The 16,741-nt window shown below is 31.9% G+C and overlaps 1 long non-coding RNA gene across 1 annotated transcript; it reads left to right on the top strand.

The window, feature by feature from the left end:
- Positions 1-12,301: 12,301 nt before the first annotated feature.
- LOC108914705 lies at positions 12,302-13,380 on the top strand. Its single transcript, XR_001964684.1, has 2 exons — positions 12,302-13,131; positions 13,216-13,380. It is a non-coding gene; the product is annotated as an uncharacterized LOC108914705 (long non-coding RNA).
- Positions 13,381-16,741: the final 3,361 nt, after the last annotated feature.

Consider the following 16,741-nt stretch of genomic DNA (forward strand, 5'->3'; position numbering starts at 1 on the left):
AATCTGGAGCCTCGTAAGTATTCAGGCAAAGCCACGCTAATGCCGTGTTTCCATTGGGAAGGCATCGACACGATCTTTGCGGCCTGGGCGACTGTTAGGACAGGGCCGGTAAGTTTTCCGGCCACCTGCTGCCATAAATTATTTTGATTTACTGGGACAGAATCGTTTTTATTATTTGGTAGTTTCAAGTTTATTTCTTAATGCCTAATTAAAACCTTCTTGTTATACGAGGACAAATTTAAAAATTCTCAGCCTAAATATAGAAGAACGTAATAAGTGTTTGTTTGTGTTTTCAATATGGTGTCTTTGAAATTATACAGGGTGCCGAAAGTGAAGGACCAATACTTCAAGAGTAAAGTGTCTTCGAATAAATGTTTTTAATTTATTTTTTTTTAAGATAATTTCGTCAGTTTTGAAGATATGTATGAGAAATTGATAGAAGAGATTTTACTAAGGCAGTCGAAGATAAACATCATTCATGCGACAATTACCTACACCATCCCCCCTTACGCATGTATGATTAAATGTTATACAGGTATTTTCGTGACACAATACAATTAAGTGTAGTATTTCCGAGGTATAGGCCTAACCTATGTTTATTTTTAAGATTATATTTTTATTTAAAAGATTTCGGGATATTATGTATCCATTATTAACATATAACATTGTACCATTAACTCTTGCAGTAGGAAAATGTTATAATATACAGGTTATTCTCAAAGTTGAGTAATTTATTTTAACAGCTGGTAGAACTCAATACTAAAAATCGTTTATATAAAAGTTGTCAAGTAAAGTAATTAACAATTATTTAAAAAAAATTAAATTTAAAAATCTTACAATACAAACCTGATTTATTGTCACTTTCGACCACTTGTAAAAACATAAATTGTTTGTTTACTACTGATACTGGGTGCCTTTTTTTCTAGTTGCACGGTTTTGAGTACGCTTTTCGATGTGACAGTGCTAAATAATTCGTACAGGTGGTGATATTATTTTTGATTTGTTGATGTTTTATGCAATAAAAATGGCACATGTTTATGAATACAATGAACTAGTGGACATAATATTAACTTACGGGGAGTGTCAACAAAATGCAGTCGCAGCATATGTCGCTTGTACGCTTGTACGAAATCATCCGGTTCCGCGGACGTTTGTAAATTTAGTTATAAGACTCCGCGACACAGGGTATTCAAAGGAACAATGAGCAGGTCCGCTTGAAGACCTCCTCCACGCGAAATGGTGGAGATCGAGGAAGAAATTTTAGAAATTGTCGGAAACGACCAACTACGAGCACTAGGTCCATGTTAGTAAACAAACAATTTATCTTCCAGCGTGACCTCCTCATTGTTTCTTTTGTATAAACGATTTTTGGAAAATCGACTTTTTTACGAGTTCTACCAGCTGTTAAAATAAATGACTCAACTGTGAGAACACCCTGTATAAATAAAGTAACCATTTATAATTAAAAGTGCAATTTTTAACAAACGAACACTTTAATCCACAGTTCGGCATCTTCGTTTAATAATATTTTTTATTTTTTTTACATTGTATTACCTCCCTTTTAGTAGATATTATTAGTGTTCTAACAGAATGTTTCAAGGAACATTCTATAAGAATATAGCATATACCCGCGCCCCACTAAAAAAAAAGTCATTAATATTTTATTTTATTTAGTGTAAATTAATACAAATTAAATTGATTTTTGACATATTTTAAGTATATTCTCACTATATGGCACCACCCTGTTTCTGCAACTATTTTTCCGAGGCTACTGCACGAATATGTTATTTGTCCGTTAAAGATGTACTTATGACATAAAATATTTCTGAAAAGCCGAGGACGGTCTTTCGAATGACGTAAAGATCTACAGGATGTTCCAATTAAAAATAAACATAAGTTAGACCTATATCTCGGAAATACGGTTATTTTAGTGGTATATGTACCAATTTTTTTTTTAATCTTTACAATTTTATTCTTTATTTTTGTTTCGTACCTCTAACAATAACGGAGAACCATTTATTGTTAAATAACATGATAGTTTTATTAAAGAATCGTTTATCGAATAAAATATACAAAGTGCACACCGATATTGCAACAAATTTTCAAGATTTTGAGGAACTATTGAATATACCTTATATATTACCTATATACTATGTATGGGTCCACTGCTAACGAGTTAACGATTGTTTTAACTTTTACTAGAACTGGTATATTCATGTTTGTAAAAGAAGAAATTTGTCAACATCAAAAAATACGTTTTTGCCAATTGGAACCCCTCAGACCCTTCGAATTTCGCCATTTGTTGAAATTTACATGCACTACTATGAAGAAAGTTTCAAGTCTACATATTCAGTACTTCACGAATAATTTTTCACAAACTGTTGCCATTTCAACCTTTGAAGGATCGTAGAACCCTTCGTTATAAATTTAGGAAAAAAAATTTTTTTTTGTTTCTTTTGACGAAACGAATTACTGTCGGAAGGTTTTTTGGAGACACTGTGTTACACTATGGTAGTGTTTCAATAATCCTCCTAAATCGATAATTTAAAGTGAACATACCTAAGTAAAATTTTTTTTTCTGTATTCAATTTTCAATAAAATATTTTAATTTAATTAAAAAATAGTGAAATTGTGTGCCAAAATAAGTAAACCATTTTTCTTATAAACGAAATATTGTGTGAGAGATTTCCAATATAAAGTTTCATAAAATGAATTGAAAATTGATTAACTTATGTTGTTTCTTCCTTAGTTTTAATATTTAAAACTTTTCTAAAACAGACTTAACAAACGCAAAGAAATCATAGACAATTTGTAAATCTATCCGTTGTAGCAGCCCAAAACTGATGAACGAAGAATCGCTTTTCTATACTGTGATAAGTAGGATATATTTTTAGTGAATTTAAACAACATTCTCTGCAGTCCTGACCTGTGGCGACGCTAGACTCTGGTAGGAATAACACGTACCCGCCCCGCCTAAGGCACTACTACCACCTGTCACGTTGATGTCTTCATTTTATAGACCCAATATCCATGCAGGAATCTTTTCTTTCTCTTGCACCTAATACTTAAAATTACATCCTTCCACACTCGTCTAATATTAACGCACTCCATCATAGCAAGACGTCGAATATTTCTAATGTTCTGAATTGAGTTTTGTTATCATTACTGTGGTACTTCGTCATTTTTATCTTGTGTTCCAAAAGGATTACTCTTCTTGTCATTTTGAAACTAAACTAGCGTTATTCAAATTCCTTTGCCTTATAGAGAGCGACTCGTTTAAAACAACACAGGCCGACAAAAAAAAAAGATTTTTTTTTGTTTTTTAAATCAGACCTATCATTTCTTATATGAAGAATACCGACTCCCGATTTGAACCTATGTGACTGATTTCCTATGTATTTTTGGGTGCTGAAAACGAATCTGATGTTCGAACTTGGCGGACGGTCCTTTTTAGGGTACAAAGGGCAAAAAAAAGGTAAAAACACAATTATACAGGGTGTTCCAAATAAGAGGGATTCTTCTGTAACACTGTAACTGTAAAATTTATAAAAAAAAATAGTGTTTATAAAAGTTAACTGGAATCATGTGGTCCATGTAAAGAAAATATTTGTAGCTTTACAGGGTATTCCATTTCGTGTGAGAGCTACATAACTTTGTTTTTTTAAATGGAACGCCCTGTATATTATTACGTTTTTGAATTCCTTGGTTAATATTAGGTAGTGGTCCAAGCATTATAGAGAAATGCTTACAGAAATTATTACCTGGACAAAAAAAATATGACCATATAGAAAATTAAATTTTAAATTGAGTTTCTTGTTCTTTAAACTCGATCCAATATGGCGAACATGGTTAAAAAAAATCGCAAAATTGAAAAAAACGGTTTTTCTAAAATAACTAAAAAAATATAGCACGGATTGAAAAATTTTAAATGAGAAAGTTGTAGGTTTTAAAAAGATCTATCGACTGATTTTTTGAAAGTATCGATTGCTTTGTTACTTTTCGAGATATATCGAAAAAACCGTTAAAAATCTTCTCTTTTCTCTTCTTCTATAACTCGTTTACATTTACGTGCCCATATTTGCTATTTACTGCAAGCATAGCCCGCGGCAAGCCAAAAAAGTACATTTTTGAAAAATTTAAAAATATTAATTATTTTTCGAGATATATCGATTTTTTGAAAAAAAGGCGCTCTCGAAAATTGGCTAGATCTTCTCAGCGGATAGCCCTACAGTAACGATTTTCGGTTTATTTTCTTCGTAAAGAGTTATATTATCATGCTGTTAAAAAATGTTGACGATTTTATTAATTTTAAGGATCAAAAAATGACTGAAAAAGTTGCACTTTTTTTGGGTATGTTTTTTTCAAATAACTATTTCAATTTTTATTATTTTTTTGTACTTAATCTGGGGTAGCTAAACACGAATATTATAGCATTTTCGCCTTAGAAGCAAAATAGACCCGTAAATGTTTAGTTTTCTTTCTTTAAAAGTCATTTTCATAAAATAAAAATTGAAATAGTTATTTGAAAAAAACATACCCAAAAAAAGTGCAACATTTTCAGTCATTTTTTGATCCTTAAAATTAATAAAATCGTCAACATTTTTTAACAGCATGATAATATAACTCTTTACGAAGAAAATAAACCGAAAATCGTTACTGTAGGGCTATCCGCTGAGAAGATCTAGCCAATTTTCGAGAGCGCCTTTTTTTCAAAAAATCGATATATCTCGAAAAATAATTAATATTTTTAAATTTTTCAAAAATGTACTTTTTTGGCTTGCCGCGGGCTATGCTTGCAGTAAATAGCAAATATGGGCACGTAAATGTAAACGAGTTATAGAAGAAGAGAAAAGAGAAGATTTTTAACGGTTTTTTCGATATATCTCGAAAAGTAACAAAGCAATCGATACTTTCAAAAAATCAGTCGATAGATCTTTTTAAAACCTACAACTTTCTCATTTAAAATTTTTCAATCCGTGCTATATTTTTTTAGTTATTTTAGAAAAACCGATTTTTTCAACTTTGCGATTTTTTTTAACCATGTTCGCCATCGAGTTTAAAGAACAAGAAACTCAATTTAAAATTTAATTTTCTATACGGTCATATTTTTTTTTGTCCAGGTAATAATTTCTGCAAATTTAACATTAATCCGTGACAGAATGCTTGGACTAGTAGAGTTTATAAATATACAATAGCGTTAATAGTCATACTTGCCATTATTATGACAGTAAATCCTCACGCATTCTGGACAATTCATAGCCAACGACGTCTTTGAACGCGTGGGGAGTAATTTTGGGAACCCATGTCATTGGACCATTCTTTTTTGACCAGCATCTAACTGGAGTAGTTTATTTAAACCTTTTAATAATCACTCTAGAAGATTTGTTAGGCGACGTTCCTTTAGCAACACTTCGAAAAATGTGGATGCAACATGATGGTGCTCCACTTCATAATACCGCTGCCGTTCATAAGTTTTTACACGTAACTTTTCCCAACAGATGGATTGGGCGACCAGTGTCAAAGGTATCCAGATATGACAAGTTGCGACTTCTTTTTATGGGGATTTGTAAAAAGGAATGTTTACGTTACACCACCAACTACCGCAGAAGATATGTGACAGCGCATTACAGCAGCACATCAAGAAATTTTACGCCAGACATGCTGACCAATGTCTTTTAAAAACCGAATTCGTTTGTGTATTAATAAAATGGAGGACACTTCAAGCAATTAATGTAAATTAGCGATCTAAGTATTCTTCTTGCTATTGTGTTGCTAGTTTCAGTTTGTTTCGTTTTGCGTTTTGTTTTAGTTGTTTTTAGTAGTTTACTTTTATTTGTCACACTGCTTTTAAACATGCCAGTAAATATTGACACTGTCAGTCCCAGGCCTGAAATTTAAGAGAAAAATGGTTTTGCAAGGCCTTCTTGACGCTATTACATAGCTACTTTTTCGGACTTAGAAAAGAATGATTGATTTTTCTGGAAAACTGTTAAAGATAAGTATGAACAACCTTATATCAGTCGAAAGGGCATTCAATTTTGCATTCACCTACGATAATTAATATGAATAAGTAATTCCATTTGAAAAAAAAGTTTTTCAACTTACAAGATTATTAAATGTAGGTCTCAGTATTTCCGAATCTGAATAAGGTACACGGTTTCTCACAGATGACAAGATATAGTAATTTATGCCTAAACGAAATGTGAAAACTGCATATTTCTAACTCTTACGATTTAGATGCTATCTAGCCTCATTTAAAAAGCTGAAATTGTGATTTTTTCAACAAAAACTGATTATCTCGAAAACAGTAAGTTTTAAACACCATGTACATTTAATAAACTCTACCTAATATTAACCAAGGAATTTTAAAACGCAATAATATACAGGGTGTTCCATTTAAAAAAACAAAAGCGCCCACGCAAAATGGAACACCCTGTAAAGCTAAAAATATTTTCTTTACATGGCCCACATGATTCCAGGCAACTCTTATTAAAACCATTTTTTTTATCAATTTTATAGTTGTAGAGTTACAGATAAATCCCTCTTAGGTGGAACACCCTGCATTGAAAAATGAAATGTAAGTTACATTCAAATGTATTTTTGGGGGCTCAACATAAATCCGATGTCAAAAAGGTCACTCTGTCCTTCCAAGGGCAAAAAGGGCAACAAATCAATTCTATTAAAAAATCTCAAGCGTGTAGTGTTTTTTAAGAATAGCCTAACTTGATCTAACTAGTGACAACCTACGCCCTTCAAAGGGGTCCTACCAAGTTTTTATCACTTCTATGCTCAGCACAAACCTTGGTTTGGCTGACTATGTACGTAAAGTATCACAAAAATTATAGTATTTATTTTATTTATTTCAATTATTATTTACTCATTGTTGGTTTAAATCGTAAACAGATGGTGAAAACCCCAACGAAATGTAGGTATTGATAATGTAACTCAATATTGTGTTGTTTGTATGTAACTGAAAAAATATTCAGTCTAAACCGTACGAGATTTATTTAGCTAACAAATAGTTGAACGAACATGACATTATTATTTCATTAGTACATTATTATTTCAACACAATTTGTTGTGAACACGTTTAAACAAAAAATTGTATTGATTTTAAGTGAATATTTACTCAACTTTCTTTACGGTATACGTTGTCCGATATTTCCGGAGTTATTAACTTTTCACTGGTACCTATAATTTCTATAAGAGCTATACGTATTTCTCCATATTTCTACAGGTCGTCACTTTTTATTTTTTATACCCAGAAGTTAATTAAATAATGTACTACTCGTATACAAAATTGTAGTATTTAAAAATACTTATAAAATGATATCGTCACTGTAAACAATTAAACGCAAAACAGATGGGGGTATCATGAAAAAGTGCATTTTTAATATGCATAATTGAGGTACTTGAAGAAGTGTTCCATACTTTACTTCCACGCGGTAATAGTCTGAAAACATATACCGTCTTATATCGTATAAAAATATGAAAGTTGGTAATTTCAACGCTAAATCTGAATACAAAACTGCAACAAATAGGTGCCTGTAATATTCATACTCCAACATTCTGTGATAATTTATCTTCAATGATACTTTCGTTATTTTCTAGTGATACAGCTTGATAATATACAATAAGTAGATAGGATGCAAATAGTGGCGGCTCTTGACTTCCGTACCAGGAGGGCGGAAAAATTTAGGTACAAAGTATTGAAAAAATAATAATTTTAATAAGTATTGGGTAGTTTTTTTTTAAGCACTATTGAAATATAAGGAAATGTGTTCAACATTATTTTCTATAATGTGTCCATTCATCTGTTTTTGTCGGAAATTGACTTTTCGGTTACAATAATGTCTGGTATTTCTCGCACCATTAATTTTTCTATATAGATAGCATTGCTGTTAATCTGTCTTTACAATCAATTTAAACTTTTACAATCTTTTTAAAAAACACACAAGAAGCAATACGCAAGTAACAAAATTTTACACCACACGTAAAAACAAATTACATTTACTTAATAAGAAAATAACTAGTATTTGGGTACGGTCGGACTAAACAGAACCCCAGAATAGAAAACTTGTGACAGAACCCAAACTGCATAGTAAATATGAGCTACTCCCACTTTTCGCTGCTGCGTGACGGTAACCATGACCACCGCTGTAAACACTTTACAAATGTAGGAGTGAGCTACGCGGAGCCCATGTATTCAGAATTTTGCAAGTCGGGTTAAATTGACTGCACATTACAAATTTAAAATTTCCTTTTTAAGTGTTTCATAATGCTAATCTACCTAATTATCCATTGTACATTGTAAAATAAAATTATTTTTTTTTTATTAAGAAAATTTGTACAGAGGGCGTCGCCACAGAGCCTTCCCGTACCAACCGACACTGGATGCAAAAGTAGTACGATGCAACAGAAGTACAGAACAAAACTTTATAATGTAAATTACTAACCTTCCTCAGATATTATATCGAATTGAACACATAGGACTATGTATTAACATTTAACTACTAAAATATTTTTAAAATGCGACATATTCAAATGATATTAGAAATAAACTAATTAAAAATATATCAGGGACACTGTACTACTAGATACTACTACAAAGATTATTTTTCGTAAGACATGTGCCCCACTGGGTAAGATTAGAAGCTGCTGCTTCTCATTTGGGAGACACCGGATGTGGGAGCGACAAAAAGAATGAAAAAATCCTTGAGTCGTAAGGGATTAGCAATATACTGCAGGTAGATAACAAAGAAACAAAATTTAATGAGAACTACTAAAAAACTGTATATTTTATACAATAAAGAATTTCATAGTGAAATTTCGTTATAAATTTAGGTGGGGTAGGTACTATTTAAACATATGTTACTAGAAGAATGATAATGTAATTCTTGAGCATCAGTGAACTGAAAAGTTGCCTGGTCAACAAGTTCCTCAACTCCGTACTATTGCTGCAATTAACCAAAGGTTTCTACAAAAAGATACTTTTTCAGCTCGTATTGAAGAACAATAAGCTCGTACATACTTTGTAAGAACCGTAGATACTGATACCTACTGTCGAAGAAAACCCACACAAGTGTAAGAATTGCTGTTGAATTAAATTCTGAGTAAAACTGCGCCAGCTGGTGGACACACCATTTCGAAAACTGTGATCGTAACCTGATTATTAGGATCGAGTTGTTGAGATTTTAATCATATGTTCCGATTCTTTCTATCGGACACAATATAGGATACATGGATTAGCTGTTTTTTTCTAATCTTATGATTTAGACAGTTCACTGGTTTGTTCAGTGTCCAGTCCATAAATAACAATAAACATGCCCATTTTAATAAGTTATAAAAATGTGTTCTGTATTTGATCGTAGATTAAATTTCGTTTAGAAACAGTTACCCGTAATCAGATACTTTCTTAAAAGCAGAAAACAGCTGTTAACGGTCCATTTGATCTCAGATCATCGTTTCTGAAATTCACACCTCACGAAATCACGAATACAGATTACAGTTCACCGTCTTGACGGCGCGCGGCGTCTCAGCAGGTTTCGTTTTTTTATGATTGCGCATACAAAATTTGGGATCTGGTGCATTTTATAAATACCATTAAATATACTCCCAAACAGAATATTGTCTGGAGGTATATACAGGGTGATTCAGAACTTATCCAAAAACAAAAATTCTCGATATACAGGGGACTCATACAAATACAATTTTGTAAAGAAAAAATCAAAAAGGGCAATGTGAAAATTATTTAAAAATGTATTTAAAAATACACTTCTGCACGGCACTGGAAACTGGTCCACTGTAAAACCTGACCTGGCGTAATGCGACCGTCATGGCGACAGTGATAAAAACGGGCAAAAACTTGAACGAATTTCGCAAGGAAAAGAATAAATAGAATTTTATAGCACCTATTTTATATCAGCAAATTCAACTGATTTTGTTCAAATTCATTTGTGGTTTTAAATAATAAAATAATTTGACAAACCAAACCATAAAATAATTTGACAACTGTTCAAAATTTTGTTCACCGACACATTTGGGTCCGTCTTACACAGTTTCTATGAACTAACACATATGCTGTCTTGTTTCACCATAGGTAACACAAATGCTTCACCATAATAAAAATGTTTTCTTACTTCACCATAAACTAAAACGATATCCATCAACTCCAAGTTGTTATACACGAAAGCCATTTTTGACAATAACTACTAAAAAACTATTGTAAACATCGGATTTCAGTGTTCTGAGTCGCAGAGGCCACGTGGCTCTCTATGCGTATTACGAATGACGCTAGAGACTACAGTTGTCCAGCTATGTAATGGTTGAAAGCACTACTTTAATAATTTTTTTCTCGGAAACTATAAGGATTTTACAAACATTTTTTTACAATATTGACTCCATTTCTCATGCCGTATCTATTTCCAATTTGTTTTTAATAAGTTGTGAATCACCCTGTATAATCAAGATTGGGGGCATAAATATTATTCAGCATGTTCTCTGAGATTTGGGATTTCAGCTCAACAGAACAGTAGTTGACCCACATATGAATTCATTTAAAAGAAGCTATTTTAAACACAATACACAATACTTACAAGTAGGTATAGATTCCTATAGATACGTTTATATAGCTTTGTCTAGTTTCCGAATTTTCTCAGAACGACCCTGCCTGTAGCGTCTACCCACATAATCACACTGGATTTAATGCAACGTCCTTTACGCCAAGCCGTTTCTTTTATTGTTGTTTTTAAAGATACGAGGTTCGTGTTTCCATACATAAAGACGTAAAATTCGCTTTGTCCGTCTGTCACAATGGACGATGAATGGGTTTTAGAAATCACAGGTGTTAGATGTATAGTTTCGTGCTCACGACAGCTTATTTGGAAGGTCGAGTTAAAGGCAAATTTTCTTTTATTAGCGTTTGTTATTTACAGCTACTGTCTATCGAGACTGAACTTATAAATCCAACAAAAACGTGTTTTCTGAAAAAATGTTTCAGTGTTTTACTTTCTTCCACACGATTTTTAGTTTTTTATTGTGGGGTATTACAATTTACTCAAATTAGGTAAAGTCTATCTACAGCTATGCTGCAAGTAAGGTTACACGCATTGTTTTAAGTAAGTTGTACATACATTACTGTAGTAATGTAAAAGGTTAATAAAATAATACAAAAAAAACGAAATTAATTTGTTTATTGAAGAAAATGAACGGAAATAAAAAATATTAAAACATTTCTGTGTTTATATATGATACACATTCGCTACAGGATGTTATAATGCCTGGTAGGTATGCTATTGCTATGTTTGATTTTAATTCTAAAAGTTGGTAACCTTAAAATTGACCAATGAATTTAAACATTTTGTTGAAGTTGCGTAAAACCCATTTAAAAAAGAGTTATAAAAGATATTCAAAATCTGTACCACAAGTAGAAGTGATTGTATGGTTTTATTATTGCTGTATTTATGAAGTTTAGAAATTTTTCTTTACACCACTAACATTGAGTTTATAAGCTACATTAAATAGATGGCCATAACGAAGCACTGCAACTAGCACCGCACCAGACCTTAGACCAGAGTCTTGCACATAGAAATCCAAGCTTAGTATTTTTTGGACTCTCGCACAGTACATGATGGATAAAGAAAAATTAATAAGCAGCTTGGTTATTAGAGGGGCGCTCCGGGATAAAAAAAGCAAAAATCACCATAATTGTTTTAACAGAATTATGGAAAGCTGCATTATGAATATATAGAAATATAATCAAATGTATGTACGCTCATTTTGCATGTACCTACTCAAAAAAACGTTGGTTATCTTTTCTTAAATCTTCATAAAGGTGATGGAATTAATCATAGTAACTTCGCTTTTTATTAGAAGTTTTTATTTTTGTTGGTTTGTTGACTTTGTTTAAATTTTGCCAAAAGCCAAATTTGTATACCTTTCCTCTAAACTTACCAACTTTGAAGTTGCATACTTGTGCAGTTCTGATGACAATACACTAAAATTGTAGAAATAACCTGATGCTGCAGCCAGGATTGTCTCTTCACGAGGCACTCCTCAACAGTTAGTAGGAGATAGATAGGAGACTTTGCATATACAATTAATTTTGATAGCTAAACATGATCTTCACTATGTAGTGATGCTGCAACCAGGATTGTCTCCTCCTGAGGGTACTCCTCAACAATTAGTACGTTACCTACTTGAAATGGATACATTGAAAAATATTTCTAAGTAAAAAGGTGTAAATAAATAAACAGTAAAATAAAATATTTTAAAAACAAGATTTTATTAAAGTTCACTAAAAAGAAAAAATAAACCAAGGAGGTCATAAAACCCATAATATTGTGTAAACCCCAAACCCACAAAAGGGATGAATATGGCTACTTTACAGAAGTGTCATCAGCAAGTATGATAAATAGACATGTACTATTTATAATCAGTATGTTCATATTCTTATGCGATTTAAAAGCTTTAGTTTTTAAAATATTTTTTATAGTTTTTATTTATTTAGTGGATGTACTGTCGTCATCGGTCTATTTTTAAGTAAATACTAATTTTTTAAACTAGAATTTAACAAAATATCATCTTCATTCGATGATAATGATAAAAAACTCATGTTTAACATCGTAATCGTTCAGTGACTAAAAATATACTGGTTCTGAATGCTAGGTGCAGTGTGCCAATACAGCCACTAGTCAGCAATGCTCTGTGCGAGGCTCTGGTCTAAGCTCTGGTGTCGTGCTAAGTGCAGTGTTTCATTATGGCCATACCGTAAAAGATAAGTCAAAATAAGGGCTTGCCCATAAATTTTAACATTTCGTTAACCTACTTAGCAAATGTCTAAGTCCACTTTTTATCCAGACAGAGATTTTGGTGGCATTTAGCTGACAGTGCATGAACCTGTCATGCTGAGAAGTCAGATTTTACTGTAGTATTAAACAGCACACGAAAACATCAAAACACATATGTTGAATGTCCACGCATTCGATTCAAGGGCAGAAATAGTCGTAAGTCCACCAAAATCTCTGTCAAGATAAAAAATTGACTTACGACATTTGCTAAGTAGTTAACGATTTGTAAGCCAACAAGATCCAGGGAAGATTGTGACTGACGCCCTCAGATGTAACAAATTAAGTATTTATTTATTATTATTTATCACATATAATACTTTTATTGCCACATTATAACAGTTTAAGTAACAATTTGCCTCTTTTTAAGGCACACTCTTTTAGATCTGACGATGTTGATCGTGCTCCCCCTGGCCACAGACGGCCTGACTTCCCTAAAACTATAGGTCAACAATTAGACGGACCCTCTTGTCGTGTATATCTAATGCCACCAATAACAGTTAAGACATTGGACAGCATACTTCTGATATACAAAGTAGGTACCTCAAAAAAATAGCATCCATATACATATGTAGCAACCACACATTGTTGAAGTAAAATCAATTAAATTTAAGCTTTATACAATAATGCTTCAATTACAGAGACGGTATTTTTGAAATGATTTGACAACTGACATAAGATATCTAAATCAAATTTGGTATACGTTATATATAAAGGTATGGGAAATACAGAAGCAGAAATAATCCTCAAATATTTCATTCCCTACATTAGTGGTGTACGTGAATATGTATGACTCTATGGGTGTAGCTAGGATTTTTGCTTGGGGCGAGCCCAGATCTGCAGGCTCTTTGCAGGCTTCTAATAAAAAAAATCACGCACTTCAAAACCTAAACATTTTCTCGTTTGATTATAAAAAAGTCACGCAATCAACTACTTACCGATATAAAATTTTAAAGCCTAAACACTTTTTGGTTTCACTGGATGGAAAATGTGTTCAGTAATAATAATGCAATTTTTTAAACTTGTAGCATGCAGCTGACTCCATTTTTTTGAAAATATTTTCTCTGCTGATTATGTTTTAAGGAAAAATAACTGAATTTCTGAATGATTTGTTCATCCCATACATATCTCTTCCAATTTCCATTAAAATTTTTAAATTTTTGAGCAAATAGATTTTATTTGCTACTCTGAAAAAGAAAGGAAATTTATGATACCAAACTGACGTTTTCTTGGAAATGCAAGTTTTTTTTCAACCATGTTATATGAACATTTTTTGTTACTTTAAAGAGATGAATCGATTGTTACAAAATGTCTTTTTGCTTTGGATATATGAGTTCATTCAGAGGCAGTTCCTATTTTTTTGGAACAACAAATTGTATCATATCTCTTTACTAGCAATCTAGCAATTTTAAAGGACTAATAGATAGGCAACATATTTTTAAAACAACTGTGTCACACATCCTCCTGTTTGACACTGATGTAGCTAATGAAACGATTGAAGAAGCTTTTTACTGCTTTCCATGGCCTTATAACATGTACCAAATTTTATTTGCTTAGTTCTGAGATAATGAAAAGGCATTTTAAAAGTAAGATTTTAATACCCCTCAACTTTTAACAGAAGCATTTCTGGACTAAGGTAGGTTGACCTCACAATAAACTGATTAAAAAATTGGTCATGTCATATAGGTACAAAAATTGTATCAAATTTATTATTAGTTTATTATTTATTATTAGTAACTTTTTTTATTACATTCTATCAATGACCCGCGAAAATTAATGTGGTCACATTTTCATGTTGAAATGTGGAAACTCTTTAAGGGATGATTCCTAGACTCATACAGAAAAAAAATTTGGATCAAAATGTCCGAAATAATAATAAATTCAAATAGTTAAAATAGTGATACTTAAATTATAATCTTATATTAAGGGGGGAAACCACATTAAGAGGTTAAAAAAATCGGATTTTTTAAAAATTGCATAAATTGTTAGTACAACTATTCAAGAATACGCTACCAAATTTCAAAACAAAATTCATATTCGTTCCGATTTTATGAGCCTAAAACCGAATGCCCATCGGGTAGTCTAGCCACTTATTAAGCAAGAACAGATGTCTATCAAGAAGAAGAAAAACTGTTCAGTTGTGGTGCTGGAATCGCTGATTGATCGAAAAGAACTCTATAAAGGATGATTCACAAATGGTAACCAAAAATGAAAACTCGTATTCTTTGGTGAAATTTAAGGGGTCTTTCCTATAAAGTTTTTATCTAGAACACTTCGTTAAAAAGATACAGGAAAAAATTTGAAATAGGGCACATGTATTTATGTAAACATTGTCCAAAATCTGAGAGCTTTTCTTAAAATTTACATGCTCCAGTGGCGGAGATACAGGGTATCGGTGGCATATTTTTCTAAATGAAATAGTACCCCACTGCTTTACGGTAACAACCATGATATTTTCGGATTTGTCTTTCAATTTTCTACAAATTACTACTATCTTATGTTTTTCGAAAAAAGCCTGATTTTCGATTAAAACTAAAAAAACTAACTGAGAACACACTTCAATATTCAAATATAATGCTTTTTAAAATCATATAGTGGGCTGCAATAGCAACTTTGACATTCTGAGCAGTTAGAAGAAAGAATAAAAAAATGCTTTTCATCAGATTCAAGCAACAATAAATTTCGAACAAATTACATTTTCATTACTAATACCATGTCAGACCTGTGTTCGTGGAAATGGGGGCATTTGAGCATGATTAGTGCTTGTCATGTCGCTTAAAGTAAAAGTGTTTTCAGTTGGTTTTTTAAGTTTTACTCAAAAATCAGGCTTTTTCGAAAAAATAAAAGAGAGTAGTAATTTGTAGAAAATTGAAAGACAAATCCGAAAATATCATGGTTGTTACCGTAAGGCAGTGGCGTACTATTTTATTTAGAAAAATATGCCGTATCTCCACCACTGGAGCATCTAAATTTTAGAAAAAGGCCTCAGGTTTTGGACAATGTTTACATAAATACATGTGCCCAATTTCAAATTATTTCTCTTACTAGTTTTTAAATTATTTAAAAAAATTTTAAATATTTTTACGAAGTTTACTTAACACCATATATCTTTTTAACGAAGCATCCTAGATAAAAACTTTATAGGAAAAACTCCCAACATTCACTAAATACGAGGTTCCATTTTTGGTCACCATTTGCGAATCAACCTGTATTATTGACAACTCTCCCAAATTTCTTGTTTTCGCAAATCTTCCAACGCATTATTCTAAAAACCACATTTTTTTTATTCACGGGAACTTTAACACAAAAAGTCATGAACCAATCGTTAAGAAAATTGAAAGTGTGTTTCTTTATGAAATTACAAAGAACATGAACCAACAACTGGGATATCATAATTTTAAGGGTATTTTTTATTCAAAATAAGTGAAAAAAAATGGCGAAGATCGATAATTTTTTTTCAAATGTGTCAAAACTTCAATTTTCACAATTTTTACCCGCAATGAGGTTCATATTCTTAAAAAACATGTTAGTAATGCAGGAAAGTAACAAGTAACCATTTTACTTTCAAATCAAAATTGCGACCTCCACATTTCACGTGAATAACCAACTCGCACAACACCCTTTGGTGGACAACAGCCCGTAACATCAGCATTTCAACACAAAACGACAAAAAATTTGTAAATGTAGTTTAAAATATTGCTAAAATAATGTCTAAGTTTGATCAAATTTCAATCAATTTCTCCCACTCAAAAAAATTTATGAGAAACGCCTGAAAATCAACCTCCTAATGTGGTTTCCCTCCTTAACATCCAATTTTTCAAACTTAATGTGTAATTTTAATAAAAATCAGAAAACACCTGTTTGTACCTATCAGTTGATATAAAAAAAAAACAAAT

Source organism: Anoplophora glabripennis, unplaced genomic scaffold (assembly GCF_000390285.2).
Source record: "Anoplophora glabripennis isolate ALB-LARVAE unplaced genomic scaffold, Agla_2.0 scaffold50, whole genome shotgun sequence".
NCBI classification, from domain to species: Eukaryota; Metazoa; Arthropoda; class Insecta; order Coleoptera; family Cerambycidae; genus Anoplophora; species Anoplophora glabripennis.